This window comes from Plectropomus leopardus, chromosome 1 (genome assembly GCF_026936395.1).
Source record: "Plectropomus leopardus strain MGB_pleo_1.0 chromosome 1, ASM2693639v1, whole genome shotgun sequence".
In the NCBI taxonomy this organism is placed as follows: domain Eukaryota; kingdom Metazoa; phylum Chordata; class Actinopteri; order Perciformes; family Serranidae; genus Plectropomus; species Plectropomus leopardus.
This window is the reverse complement of record NC_142176.1, coordinates 17770618-17785971: the sequence shown is the minus strand read 5'-3', so window position 1 is coordinate 17785971 and position 15354 is coordinate 17770618. Positions and strand designations below refer to the sequence as shown.

At 40.9% G+C, this 15354-nt stretch overlaps 1 protein-coding gene across 2 annotated transcripts in view; it reads right to left on the bottom strand.

Moving 5' to 3' along the window:
* The window catches only part of ankrd11 (ankyrin repeat domain 11), a 128561-nt gene that overhangs the window by 90824 nt on the left and 22383 nt on the right, over window positions 1-15354 (bottom strand). For both annotated transcript variants that reach the window (XM_042493521.2, XM_042493530.2), the window contains exon 2: window positions 5063-5141. The gene's annotated coding sequence lies outside the window, so the exon portion shown is untranslated. The remainder of the gene's footprint in view (window positions 1-5062; window positions 5142-15354) is intronic.

The following is a 15354-nucleotide window of genomic DNA, read 5'->3' as shown; positions in this document are numbered from 1 at the left end:
GGTCTGAACCTCCATTACACAGAGCACACTGGCCTCCCACTCCCACCCTGCTAACAGTGGCAGACTGCCAGGTGGGGAAGAGTGTGTCTGTGTGTGTGTGTCTACTGTATGTGTGGTCGAACTACACATGACAATGGCGCAAAAACACAGAATTACAGAATACTCACATCGCATAACCTGCCAACCCTACGATGTGTGACATAGAGCTTTAAATGACCTCTAAACCTTTGTGTCACCACTGACCATGCTGATGCAGAGCCACTGGACAGGCAGTAATGAACAGCACTGCCTTCCCTTGCTTTCCATCTCCCTGAAACTGTACGACCTATGGCAGACCTCAAATTCCTCGGCCTAAGATGTGAGCTCCCTCCCATTCAGCTTGCTATTAGCGTGTTTCTCCGCACTCCACGCCACAGTGCCTCGCCTGTTCGCTGCAAACAGACTCCTTCTATACGGCATCAGTGTGCAGCCTGCCTGAGGGGGAAGAGGAGGAGCAGCAGAGGGGAGGAAGAAGGGAAGGCTGGGAAAACAAAGCCTCTATAGTCGTCTCTCCAGCCGGGCCAGGCAGAGCCGCACTAGCGGGGGCGAGTTATGTAATGTGACTGGCAGGGCCCACTTCCCTGTTCAGAGCTGCTGCACACACTAATCCCCACTGAGGAACAAGCCCTGCTTTGGAGGAAAGAGGAGGAAATAGAAGGGGAGCTGAGAGAGAACCAGTGGAGAAGGTGTGATTACAAGAATTTCAGCCTTTCATCTGCACCAAATCAAACGAACAGACACCTCCCCTCTCAGCTCCTCTGCTAACAGATAAGAGTCAAAATGATATCTGCGCTGCTAACGGCTGGCTACAGGATGAAGAGAAGACGCCACTCTCACCCAAAATACCTGTGTACGAGACGCAATGATGACATATGTTCACCACAATTTGGCACCACACTATTTGTAACATGTAGGGATGTCAATGGTTTAGTTTAATTGGTTAACCATCAAGAATATTTTTGACCGGTATATATGTGGGTTTTTGGGTTAATTTTGCTGCTCTTCGGTTTACTCCACTGTACACCAATTGGTTCTGGAAGGAGGTAGCTAGCTGGTGGAGCTGCTCATTTAGCAATTACCACTAGGAATTTTGTCCTGATGTGGAAACATTGTGCCAACCCCTCATTGTGTCACCCCAGTTTGCCCCATTAAGTAAGTAGCCCAGTTATGAGCCCCAAAAACTCCTTTTAGCATTGTCAATTATGTTATCACTGTTAGCTCTGTTAGCATCGTTAGCAGTGTCAGCACAGCCTGTGGTGCTAACATATTTAACAAAGCTAAAGGGGTCTTGTGGACAAAATGAAACCACTAACTGACCAGAGCGCAGGGTGGGGGGGGGTATGATTTGCAGCAATGTGTTTCACCACCAGGGGGGCATTATGAGCTGACTGCCGAATGAGCAGCGCCACTAGTTAGCTCCCACCTGACCAGCTGAGGAACGAGTGAAGACCAAAGGCTGGGCAGTGGGCAAGTTACTACATATTAACGTGGGTGGCTCAGCCAAGCAAACAGAAAATTAAAGGAAATTCAAGACATTTACAAATGTATCCACCTCTAAATAGATAGCAGTTTGAAATGCAGCACTAAAGTTCACTGAGGCAATACCGCCACACTGGAAGTAAAAGCACGTTTTTTTCACATCTTTTTTTTTTACTTGAAAAAATGAACAAGTTAGTGACAGGTTTATGTGGCAGGCATATCAAAAGCAAAATTTACTGAAACTGACATCCCTAGTAATAGATAAAAATTAAAGGTGGTTCATTTAGAGCCACGTCTTGTAATGCCTGTCCCACATACATCACCGCTATTCAATTAAGTTCAATTCAGAAAGCAAAATATCACAAATCACAATTTTGGGGGAGTTGTTGTCACATTACAGTGTTGATTTCATACTGGGTGCTCAAAGCAACCGGTGAAGTCGCTGTTGTCTAGGTAGGACCTCTCAATTCAGTCATATTATTCAAACTTCATGCTGATTATGAAACAACTTCTGCTCTAGAATCTTATTCAAGCATGTCTGCAAAAGAGCATAGAGGAATATATGTGTAAAAAGACTCTTAGACACCACTAATGTCTACAACATTAGTATACTGTAGTGGCTCTATATTCATGCTTTCATACCAAAGCAGAGCAAATGCACATAAAACCAAGATAGGGAGAAGGTAGACAGATATTAAATGATGTTGAGAGGAAGTGACACCAAGACAGTTACATAGTGAAAGAGAAACAGAGAGAATAAACGGACAAGTGATTACGAGGCATTCCAGTCAGTTCTGCGAACCATGGAGACCAGGTGGAGGATTTAAAGCGGTTAAAAATAAAAGTCTGATTCTGATTTACTTAGCTGCTTGCCTGGAAACCATGTGACTGGCATCACATGAGGAGAGGGAGGAGGAGAGTGGCAGAGGGTTCGTGTGAATGTGTGTGTGTGTGTGTGTGTCCAGCCCCCATAGGCACACACGCACACAGCATGTACTCCACTCCTGGCACCATAATAAGCTTTGTGATCAGTTTCCTTGGTTTCTACTGACAGTAAGCAGATATAGGCAGCTCAGAGAGGTAAACAGTTGCAGCTCTTTCTGGTGCACAGCCACAGGCGCACAGACACAAGAGAGTCGGGTGGGAGGAGGGTAAGAGAGTCAGAGACAGGGAGAGAGATGAATTTGTTCAGAAGAAAAGGGGGATGAGCCAATGTTGCAGCAGTTGTTTAGAGCTTGATTTAAATGAATTGATTTTCCTGTTAATTTCTTCATTTTTATTTGAAAGGGACAAAATAGATTTTTATAATCCTGCAATTTGCGCCTTTTCTCAGTAAATGTGTACATCTGTGCTAAATGTTGGGTGTAGGCAGTGTTTACTTGTTGTAAGTGGTTCAGTTGCATGATTTGCAAAAACATCTATTTTGTCTCCAGTTATTACAATTTGCCCAAAAAGGTTAATTTAAATTAAAACTTACTGTAGATGATTGCTGGCTATATTAACCACCTAGAGTCACAACAATCTTGTGCAGTGTGACCTGAATACTTACAGTCTATGCGGACCTGCCACAGTTTACAGAACTGTCGTGACTATCTTGAATGAAGAAATTGCGTCTATGAAAGGGATAGAATGAAAAACAAATACTGCACAGTGATCTGAGCTGTCGGTTTATGTTTGTTGAAGAGATATTATCTCTGGCTACAAGATGTCAAGCTGTGACTGTCACTGGACAGTAGGTGGACTCTACGTTATTCAGTGTGTCCATGCTGGGTAGCTAACTGTAATTGGTCAGCTGTCTGCAGATATCAGGGTGACGTCTTGTCGATGCAAACTGTACAGAATATGCAACACATGCATTTGCATGAATGATGACGCCCTTGCAAGTGGTAAGGGCTGGGTAACAGTACTCAATACCTTAATGAGTCATCTGCCAAAGTAACCCAGTACAGAGTAGTACTGAAACAACACAACCAGTCAAACCATACCTGCATTCAATCCTTTTTCAGTTGTGGGTTAATCTCAAACCATCCAGCTCCCCACCAGTTAAGCAAACTTAATGCAACTCACATTTCCAGAGCCGCTTTCTTCCTGGCAAAAGATCAGCTTAACATCTGTCCCGTAGCATGAGCTACAACAGCAGCAGCTAACTACCAAAACCAGGCCATCAAATAATCCCAACAAATTTACACCGACATCGAAACAGCTCGACTTTGTCCTGGAACCTGTTCATAGCTGTTAGCTACCATAAGCTGTGTAACTTCACATGTAAGGCAGTAATAGTGTTTATGACAAGAGCTCTGCTCAGTGCCTGGGACAGTTAGTGAGAGTCCGCCCGCAGAGACACAGCCAGAGGGCTACCTGTTAGCATATCACAGCGAACATTACCAAATGGTTATTAACAGGTTTAATGACAGCGTTGAGTCATTTTGGTGTCTTGTGAGTTTGTTGAGACTGTTTAACAGCTCATTGTCCAATGTTAGACATTGCTGCTGTGTTATCTTGTATTAACTCCCCAGCTGAAGCATGGCATATTCGCTGTTGATTTCTACAGAAGTTTCAAAACCCCCCAAATGGTATTTTTGACAGCCCTATCTATAGTTTTGCACAATCAGGACCCTCAAATCAGGGCCTTTAGATACAGTGACAGCTTACAGGATTGTGTATTTATGTGTGTGTAATATACATGTGAGTGAGACACAGAGGGTAATGGAGGGCTTTAGTTGGACACATGCAAGTTCTGCACTACAGAAGCTGTGACCTACTTTTCAGTCTCTATCAAACACACACACACATACAGACACACAGCCACTGACAGCCTCTGACAAAGGGACAGGAAAGCAGAGGTTAGCCATGCACTAAGCCCCATTCTTAATACATGAATTCCAGTGGATAGAGTTCAATGCTGCTGCACTTTCAGCCTGCCTGTTGGTACAAGCAACTCCTGCACACACAGCCTCCTGCATGACTGACAATAAAGGGTAGAGCCTGATGCTTGTAGTATGTAATCACACATGTATACAAGTACACTCAAGCATATGCAGTCTTCTTTTACTCTAGTTAAAAAAAACCAAAAAACCCCACACTACACTGATTGTTTGGTTAAAGAAGAGGAAGTTGAGCTGCCTGATGTTTCATTATTGCAATGATGTAATTTACGAAGCTAAAGACATTACAAACGTGAGATGAAATGCATGTCTTCGCGTGTCACATGGCTTACACTACCATAAACTTCATTTTTTGTAAGTAGACCTTAAGAAAAGCCAATATTCCTCTTATAGTAAAATTATGTATGCTCCAAAATGTTAAGATGAAGGTGCAAATGAGAAGTTTTAATCTTGCATTCTCCAGTTGCTTCTTTCACAAGAATACCCACACACAAACACACTCCATATGTATTATAATACCAGCACAAACTGAAAAGCCAAAAAACACCTTACTAAGAAACAAGTGCTTAACTAATAGTGCCTCAACGAAAGCTGCCTTAAAAGGACAAAGTATCAGACCAATTGTTATATTTTCCAAAATATATTATTTGTCAACATACCGATTCCATGGCTGTGGGAGAATGTCAGTGGGCTAAAATCCAACTAGAAAAACACCTGCCGTCTTGAGTCCACAGAATCCTGAAAAACAAGATGAAAACAAGACCAAGCATTAATTACAAGGACAGCACAAGCAGTTTCACATTCCTAGCAATGGATGGGTATTGGGGTGGATGCAAGGGGGCATGTCTCTCCTCCAAGGAATGGTTCATCCACAGTTCTCTAGCAAGTTGAGAAAGGCCCACATGATACGGAGGCACTGACATGCAGTAAGGCATTTGGTCCCCTTTTAATTTACTCTACTGTCCACTGGGCACTCCAGTCCTTGTCTGTATCATGATTTACATTCTTGATTGATACATTCACCGTACATGTTATGTTTACCATATTTACAGGCCGATTTGAGGCCTGAGATTTACTTACTGGTAACTGCCAATAGTATTATAGCAAATGCAAAACAGTCTTTGTTGGCAGAGGACGAAAGCACACAACAAGTGATAAAAGCTGTAGATTTTGTACATACAAAATAGATTCAACTGAACAACTGAAATACAGGCTGTTGATTAACAGCCTGTATTTTCTGGTGTGTTGCAAGGAAATGAAAACACATTAATTTTATGAAGCCAATAAGCCAATTGCCATTGAACAACAACTCAGGTATGAAAGAATATGTGTAGTGGTAGGTGGTCGTATTTGTGTAGGCAATTTATCTGTCAAAATGATGCACTCATTGCTAATTCTCACTTAATTTGGAAAACTTCCATAATTCCTTTAAAATGTCAACAAAGGACACTTTGCACCAAGAGCTGTACTTAATTGGTTCTGTACTAAATCCAGCATATAATACTCTGATTATGGTGAAAAATACAGCTGAGTGGTCATGCTTTTCTTGTGATGTTCTTTGCACCAACACAGTAGTCAACAAGTTAACCTACATTCAAGTCTACTGAACTAAGAAAAAGGGGGCAAACCATCCCATGTCTGCAAACTTTTGCTGTTTGAGACAATTCACTTAATTTCTTAGAACTAAGCCTGCGAACCAGACAGTAAACATAAAAAAAAAAAAATGAAACCACATGATGACATTTCTGGGACTTGACATCATGGCCAGAATGCAATTAACAGATTCAGTGAGATTTTCAAGTTTGAGTTTAACATCGCTTAAATGTGAGCCGGAGTTTTATCACAGAACAAGTGTTTAAATCTGTAGCAATAACTTTTTCTTCACCCCATACTGACTCCAATACCCAAGCTTAAGCCCCTGCAATCCTGAAATCACCGAGACATTACCCGCAGGAGCTGTATGTCAGAATGCAAATGTCTAAATCAGATAGACTGGACATATAACAGACTTCATCCTGCCAGCTTGCTAGTATTAAGCTTGTGTAATGTCTGATTGAGCCCATGAGTGAATAGAGCAGGCAATTGTCTGGAGAATTCACAGCAAGTGAGTGGGCATGTTGACGATATTTCTATCCTGTATTTAGTGCAAAACGGTAAGAAAGTAAACAGAAGAAGAAAAAGAAGGATAATTTAAACAAAGACAGCAATGAAAATGTCTAACTGGAGGTAACTTCAGGAACGTCTGTCGCTGTGGGCCAAAGCGGAAATCGTCAGTCAAATTCAAGGAACAGCAAGGGGTGTTGCTGAGAGTTGTTTGACAAAATTACAATTCACCTATGTGACAGCAGTGACTTTAGTGTCATGTCCTGCCTCCAACGCTTTACCCAGACAACATTCTTCAACCAAACAGAGTATTTCCAGTAGGTGAGAACAATTCTGAAATAGACAATCTCCTGTTTTGTGCTATATGTGTGAAAGAGAAACTCTTGACAATATCTGGGCCTGATTCTCTGTATAGAAGCAAGCAAGCAAAACATTATTCGTATAGCACATTTTATTCCAGGTGGAAGGACAATGTGCTGCACAAAGTGAGGTAAAAGTTGTAGGCACAGAACAAAGCCATCAACTTACCACAGAAGCGAATCATCAAAAATAAAAACAAAAGCTCATAAAATAATAATTAGGATGAAGAATAAACAGACACAAAGACATGTCAGTCAGAGCTGATAAAAAAATGTTACAATTAAATAAAATAATTACTAAAATCAGACCATTAGAAGAGGATAATGAATATGAATTAAAATCAATAAAATAACTAAAAATAGAATAAAACCAATAAACCTGTAAGATTAAAAATACACCTAAGTTAAAACCAATAAAACAAACCATAACATGACATAACATGACATAACATTAACTCAATGTAAAATAAAACAAAATAGTCAAACCAGCTTATTGTACACTGAGAGATGTTCATATGATAAAATGCCTTTAGAGTACATTGCTCGCTTTCCTACCAAATTTAAAATCTGTAAACCTATCTTTGACTGCTTATTACATTTATCTGTGTCATCATGTTTAACGGATTGGAAAAGAAGAATATATACAGAGGACTCCTTAAGTCAGGGAACTGACTCAATAACGTTAGTTATACAGCAAAGTAATTTAACATTATGTAACATTAGCCATACAAAAATAATAACTGCAGCAGCAAACCCCTTGGTGTAATAGGCCTGGCTGCTCCCAGAACTAGTTTATAGTAAGAATCCAAATAGAGCAAAGAAAACCAAACCTAACCAGCTAAAGCCCAGTGTCCAGTCCTGCTCATGTTCCTAACCTTTGTTGCTGGTCGCCCTTCCCCCAGTCCCCTCCCAACTATGAGGACAAGGGTTTATCAGGATTTAGGAGGCAGGACATTGGGGTGTATTTCACAGAGGCCCAGTGCTGGGCTAAACTACAGGCATTCCAGTGATTACGAGACTCCTCTCCAGTTTGAACCCACATTTGTTCCATCAATCTGGTTTTAAAGCATCATAAGGGTACCAAGGACCGACAGTCAGTTGCAACAAACTGTAACCATTTAAAAAGACAGTACTTACAAGTAACTGGGAACTGCATTTTACCCCAAAATCTATACGAATGAGTATGCTTATTCCATGTAAATGTTTCTTTATATCTCTGCTACAGGATAATATCAAACAGGACCCGTGTGGAGGGTTTTCAAGGATAGAGTACAAAGGCTGATAGTACAGGCAGGGTGGCAGGTGTGTACGCGGGACAGGATTAAGGCCAGACCTCACTGGGATGGCCTAAGTGGTAAGGAGGATGATGGGTAGATACGTATTTGTGTTTGTACTGGAGTGGAACCTGTGGGGCTTTCCCAGCGGGAGGCACAGGATTGACGGATTGTAATAATCCAGCCAGGAAGCAGAACACTACCCTCCCATCAGAGTTTTGGATACAGACAATCCCCCTTGATGATCACCTACAGTGACTGCCAAGAGACACAGTTTTAACCAAGAATTGAATACTATAAAAAGCCTGGCTACACCAAAGAGCATAACACTGAAAACAAATCCAAAAACTTCTGGTCAACTGAGGTTAGTCTCTAAATTATACCATTTCCTAACATAAAGACACGCTAGCAAGCAAACCATGGAGCTGAAAGACGAAAAATAAGAACAGTGAGGTATTTACAGTTCAAAGAAAAATTCCACGATGACAACAACTTTCAGGATGGGATGTAAGTGGATCTGTTTTGAGTAAGACAACTTATTACCTATTGCTTATTACAGTGACAATTTCACACGTCAATATTTTGTTATAAGAGAGGATGAGGAAAGACAGTGTTTAATGTCTATCAGTTTTCCTCCTACAGTGGAACCAGACTGACACTTTTCACTTTACAAAACCCTCCAGGGCAGTTTACAACACACCGCGGGAAAATCTCCTCTTCATGGTAACAAGAAGTAGTCACATCCCTCTGCCCATAAGAACACAAGGTCAAACTCAGCCTTGTTGAAATGTGTTTACCAAGTCTCCAGTCTTTAAACTGAGGGCCGTTTCCAACCATTTCTGCAACATTATAAAAATGACAATACAACATTTAGACCCACCGTAAATGTGAGAAAGAAGCCAGAGTTTTTGTCTCTTTTAATGAGTATGACTAAGTGCAACCAAGCTGCAACCTTCAGGTCTAAAAAAATGAAGCCAACACAGAGTAGTCAAAAAATGCAGTTCTTTGAAAGGCCACTTGAGGCTGGCTCAAGATGTGAGTAAATCCCCATCGCTCTCCATGCTAAAATGCCCAACTTTATAACAGAAATAAACATTTTTACAGCTAGGTACAAAACACGGCTTTGGTTTCTATAGCTAATTTCTCCATGTACAATAACTGTATGGGGAGTTCATTTTTATTTAACCTATCTGTTTATATTTTATCAAGGCTTAAAGTTACACATTATTAGTGACCGGCTGCTCTGAGTGGCTGTCTGCAAATAGTGTCCTCTAGGAATGTCGCAAGAACTGATACTTCAGTAGCAAGTTGATGCCAACACGCTTAAAGTATGACGGTACCCATTTTTCTATGGTACCGTAGATACTGGATGACTGACAGGTCCAGTATAGAATTAAGAATGGTCTGCGCCGAAGAGGAACACCTACTAGCAGGGACACAAAAACACAAAGATGTCCACTCCAAATGCCGCTAGAGCCACAGCTCCACCTCTGCTCATCGTAAAAACAGCGAGTTGATACACACACACACACACACACACACACACACACACACACACACACACACACACACACACACACACACACACACACACACACACACACACACACACACACACACACACACACACGCTGAAGTGTCCACACAGCTCCACCTGTTGTCAATCATTCTGCCGTCTCCCGTCTTTTCCTCCGGTTTATGGAACTCCGGTTTGTTTAGTTTGTTGTAATTTTAGATGGTAGGTACCAAAGAGCCTCTGCAACCAGTTTTGGTTAAAAAAAAACAGCAAGAGGGCTGTTGGGAAGTTCAATGCATTTGAGGCACATGAACATGCAAAGCCGAAAGATGCAGGAAAGCCGACACCCAAGAGCTGCTGCAGAACAGCATTAACCACAGGTACTAACATGATCAGTTTAGCAAAGCACCTGAAGGAACGACACACCGACCTATTTAAAGAATTTCGAGAAGTTGGTGACAGCTCCTCTTTCATCGTAACTGAAACATTTAACTTATTAATGGCCTGGTAAACAGCGTTTGATAAGACATTTGGTTTGTTTCCTACTTTTGGGACAAAGATTGTATTGAGTTGCACTGTGATATGTTGAAGAGCTGCTGAGTAAAAATGGGTATCGGGTGAAGGTAACAATATCAAGATGAGTTTAAGTTGTTTCCAGGAGAAATTTTGTTGATTTTTCAAAACGAAAACATCACCTCAAACACCTTTAAATGCTGTGCAATCTAAAAAGCTGTCTGTAATTAAGCACCATAGGCCTGTTGTTTGTTTTAAAATAGGATGCATGATATGTGTTTTTTTTCAACCGATACCAATAACTGATAATTGTCTGCTCGTCAGGGCAATAAACGATATGATAACTGATATTTCCACAGTTTTGTATTTTAAAAAGATGTGTATAACCTGTAGGTTATGCACGCCTGAGGGTGAGAAAGGCTAAGATGTAGTGGGGAAATACAAATGATTTAATATTCAGTAGTCATGACCTGACCAAATTTAACTGACATTAACACAACAAAAAGAAAAAACAACTCTTCCATCCCTGGGAAAATGACATTTAAGTCATTTAAATACTTAAAGGCTTAAATACCTGAAGTTGAATATTCAACAGTTTGTAATAGAGGAGTGCATGTTGAAGAACTTTTTCTTTTCTTTTTGACTGTGGTCTCGATATTGGTCATCAAGACTCATGGAAAATCATTGGTATTAGTATCGACTACTGAATTTCTAGTAGCGTGACTAACCTAGTGTCCCCTGCTTCTCAATCAGATTCCCCCTCGCTCCAATACAGCTCCAGCCTCTCACCCCAATATGGTCAACTAAATGTGTGCCTGTATATCAGACTATATTACATCTCCCCCTCCCTAAGATGGCAGGCTTTTCAATCCACATTAAAGAGTGGCCGTACAGAACAGCATAAGACCCATGCAGCTTCCGACCATTTCAAACAACACTTCATACAAACTAGTTGTTTTCGTGCATAATCCAATCATATATTTTCCCAACCATGTGGCCCGTATAATTATTCAAATGGTAAAGATTTCATTGCCAACTATGCCGGTAGATAAACTAAGGCTTAACGAAATGCTTTTGCATGCAGACATACTGACTGAAAAATTACTATGCCACTGTTTGCTCCTGGACATACATATTTCAGTTACTTCCATCAGCGTTAATAGTAAAAACAGAACTGTGTTGATAAAGACATTTCCGGCCATCCCAATATGTTTACAGGGCTGGAGTGGTTGCCGGTGAATGGCATTTGCTCCTTAGTAACATTTGCTTTGTAACTAATCAGCTTTGACTAGGCTGCACCAGGAGAGAATGAGAGGACGACACATGTGTAGCATGCACACAAAAACTGCTGACAGGCCAAATTTACACAAAAACATCAATTACATCCTCAATAAGACCAGTCATTAGAAAGATAAAAAAAAAAACATCCATGCACAGGTGTGCACAAACTGGCACATATATTCTAAATATACTCTTAATAAGCTATGTAATATTTGTGCAGAAAACCATGCAGTGAAGCTGATGGAAAAGGTCAGAGGTGAAAGGTCAAACTCCTACAAGAGTTGGGCTTCACTTAACTAGCCTTAAAAAATGCTGCCTCCACACTATGTGGAGCTGAGGCCAAACATTTAGCATTATCATGCATAATTACAGCAAATTCTAGTTCTGCATCACCATGACAACATGTCTGCATATTTAATTCTTCTGCATGTTCACTGGATATGTCCCCGTTATCTAACAGTTAAAATATCAGCAGTGCATTTCAGACCGCCTCAATGAGCATAAAACAACAGAACTGGGAGACTGCTGGTTCCATGTCTATGACCACTGGTGACACATGACTTTTGTGTTTGTGTGTGTGTGTGTGTGTGTGTGCGCGCATGTGTGTGTAAAACAGGCAGACCTCCCTTGGGTACTGTGGGATTAAGGAGGAGACAGGGGCTTCAATACTGGCTTCAGGACACAGGCATCTTTTGTCCTGCTTCTCTGTCATTTGGCATCTGATTACAAGGAGAGCTTCCATTTCAACAAACTCGCATCACCGCTGCTTCTATAATGGAAATCTGGACCATACGACACAAAAAACACCAGTGTGCCCCCCGACCTCTCCAGTTGGTCCTGTGTGTCTGTCTGTCCTATCAGAGAACTGGAGAGAGCCAGCCGAAAGCTAACCTGGAACAACAGCACTGACCTCTGTCCGATTAAATACATCATGTCTCCTACATATTACATAGAGTTTCATTCATGCACATGCTGCAGTATTAACAGCACAGGTATAGATCATCTCCAACAAAATACACAGACTCTCTGAATTTTGTGGAGTTCATATGCTGAATGCAATAAATGCCAATGCAGAGGGTTCCAGTAACAACACGCAGGGCTGTCTGGAATTTTTTTTCATATCGCTCAACTTTTGCACAACAACCAGAAAGGTGTTGCATTTCAATTGCATGCTTCTGAATACTTTATAACACGAAGTCTACATTTCTGCAACGAAAGATAAAATAATTGCTGCAGCAAATGTTCCAGAGCTGTAAAATCCTTCCTCATAACACTGTAAACATCTGTACAGTCTTTTGTCATCCAAGTGTAAGTAATGGATTTTATTATTCAAACTGGGCTTCCTGGGTTATTATTTTTACTGCCTCATCAGTACTTGTAACAACAACTTCCCGCCACTGTAGCCCCCCATATTAGTTTAACACAGGCCTGGTTGCTGTCTGATCTCCAAATAGGTCCTTACAATGACCAGAGATTGCTGACACTCTAGCTTGTTTTTTATTGAATAAAGGTGAAGTGAATCAATGGCATGTGACAATGTCTGTATTCCTGTAGTCTCACGGCTTAAAAAACATTTTTTTTTAAATTGAGAAAAAAAACAGTGTGTTGATAAATAAGACTACCTAGCAAAACCAATCTGTGAATCTACATTAAAATAGACATCATGAGAATCAATGCAAACATTTTTGTCACAGCAATGTGTTTTAGAATCACTAAAATACTTTATTTCTAATTAACTTGATTCCTGATGTTTATACCATTTTTATGAGTACCCAATTAACCTAAATGAGAAAAAGGAAAGAATACACGAGCGAGCAAGACAGCTGGAAAAAATATGTGTAACTAATGAAATGTATACAATAAAATATAGTGAAATTCTCAAACATGCTTAGGCTGTATAATTTCATTGTGAAAAATAAAGCTGCAACTCTTAATTGATTAGTTGTCAACTGTTGCCAATTTATTTGATAATTGATTTTTGGTTGGTGAGTTATTATTTTTTAAGGAAGAGAAAATTCTCATTCCAGGTTCTTAAAAGTGAATATTTTCTGGTTTCTTTTCTCCTATTTGACAATAAACCAAATATCTTTGACTTGTGGACAAAATGTGGGCTTTGGGAAATACTGGCCAACAATCTATAGACCAAACAACTAATTGATTAATTAAAGAAATAATCAATAGGTTTGACCTGTTAACTAACCTCCGCCTGTAAAATACATTTCTACTGTAAATGATGTACTGTGTGTTCGCCTGATGGTGGATACAGTGCCTATAGTATCTGGGGGGTTGGTTGTCACTGGAGAGCTCAGTGATGATCAGCACAGTGATGTCGATGAACCCACTCTACATTAAGTCTGAGTACTAAACAAAACAAACAAAAGGAAGCAACGGCAGCTCAATATCCCAGCCCGGGTTCGGCCTGCAGTATGTCAAAGCATCAGGTATCGGAGCTTATTGTAATATCTTCACTAATTAGATTCAGTCATCTGCTCTTCTATGCTCAAACACTGGAGGGGTAATCTGACACTGGAGGGAGTGGGGAGACAGCTGGGGGGAGGGAGAGATGGGCCAGGGGGAGGAGAGGAAAAGAGATGCACACCACACCTCTCCTCTTCAAAAACATCTACATTATTGATAAAGCCTGGCTTCTGCAGGGAGGGACCACAGCACACTGATCCTACTGATCCTCCATATCTCCAGCATGAGCAACCAGCACAGACAGCACACTGGCAGCTTTATTCGAATCAGTTGATCTTAAGACTGAACACACGAGTGCGAGATTAAGCATCAGGATAGAAGGCAGCAATGAGAGGTAATAAAAACAAATGCAGAGGAAAGGATGAGAAGGGGTGAAAATAGAGCAGGGAGTTAAGAAAAGCTGTCTTGATAACAAAGATAAAAAAGGTGAGTCTGTCAGATGGCTGGGATGGGTGGATACCAGCTGAACAACAAACCGGCTAAATAAAAGCCTGGTATTAAATGAAGGCAGAGAAGTGAGGGAGGAGGAGGAGAAGGGAGGGGATAAGGGCTGCAATGGAAGGCAGCAGCAGCAGCAGTACTCGTGACACAGTTAGCGACAGCGCTTGTTTGTTCGGCACAGCTCAGCTCACTCGCTCAGTTCCCTTTGCTACGAATCTTCTGCTGTTGTCAAGGTAACAAGCTCTCTGGACTGGAAAAAAATCTTCACATTCAAAATACGTCTTTTCAAATGCTGGCCTCAACCTGAAACTTGCATGTGTTCTCAGTATACAGCCTGTGCCATTTAAACATTCCCAATACAAAACACAGGGAGTGTTTTCTCTGGTGGAGTTGGGGATGAAAAATGAAGGACAGCAATAACAACACAGCAGCAGGAGCATTCATAGTAATGCTGTTGAGAGCTGCTTCATGAACATTAATCAATTTTCAATTCAGTTTACCCAAGGCCTCATCACAAGTCTCTACATACAATACTATTGGACTAGGTGAAGCATCCATCAGGTTAAACTAGTGATTACAGGGATTCAAATAAAAGGTATAAAATGAAAAACGTGTTTTTTTACTCCAATATCATGACCACTTTGAACAGGAGTTATGCAAACTATCAAGATTTATGGTATGTTAAAGTTGCAGTAGAAAGTCTTAAAATAATGATGCCACTGCTGTTAAGATTGGTTCCTTATTAGCCTCTCTTTCATTATGCAATTCTGTCTGCACGCTATCCTGGGAGAATGAAGGCTCATTTATGGCACAAAAGAAGTGCGTCAACCATTGCACACCAGACAAGGATAGCGCTTTTGTTTTCCCCGACGGCCATCCATAGCCACCCACGGTTACTAGAGAGTCACTGTTAGGTCTTTACAGTTACTATTCTTATAGAGGATATGGCGGGTGTTAGAACAACTTTAGTAACTGTGGACACTTTA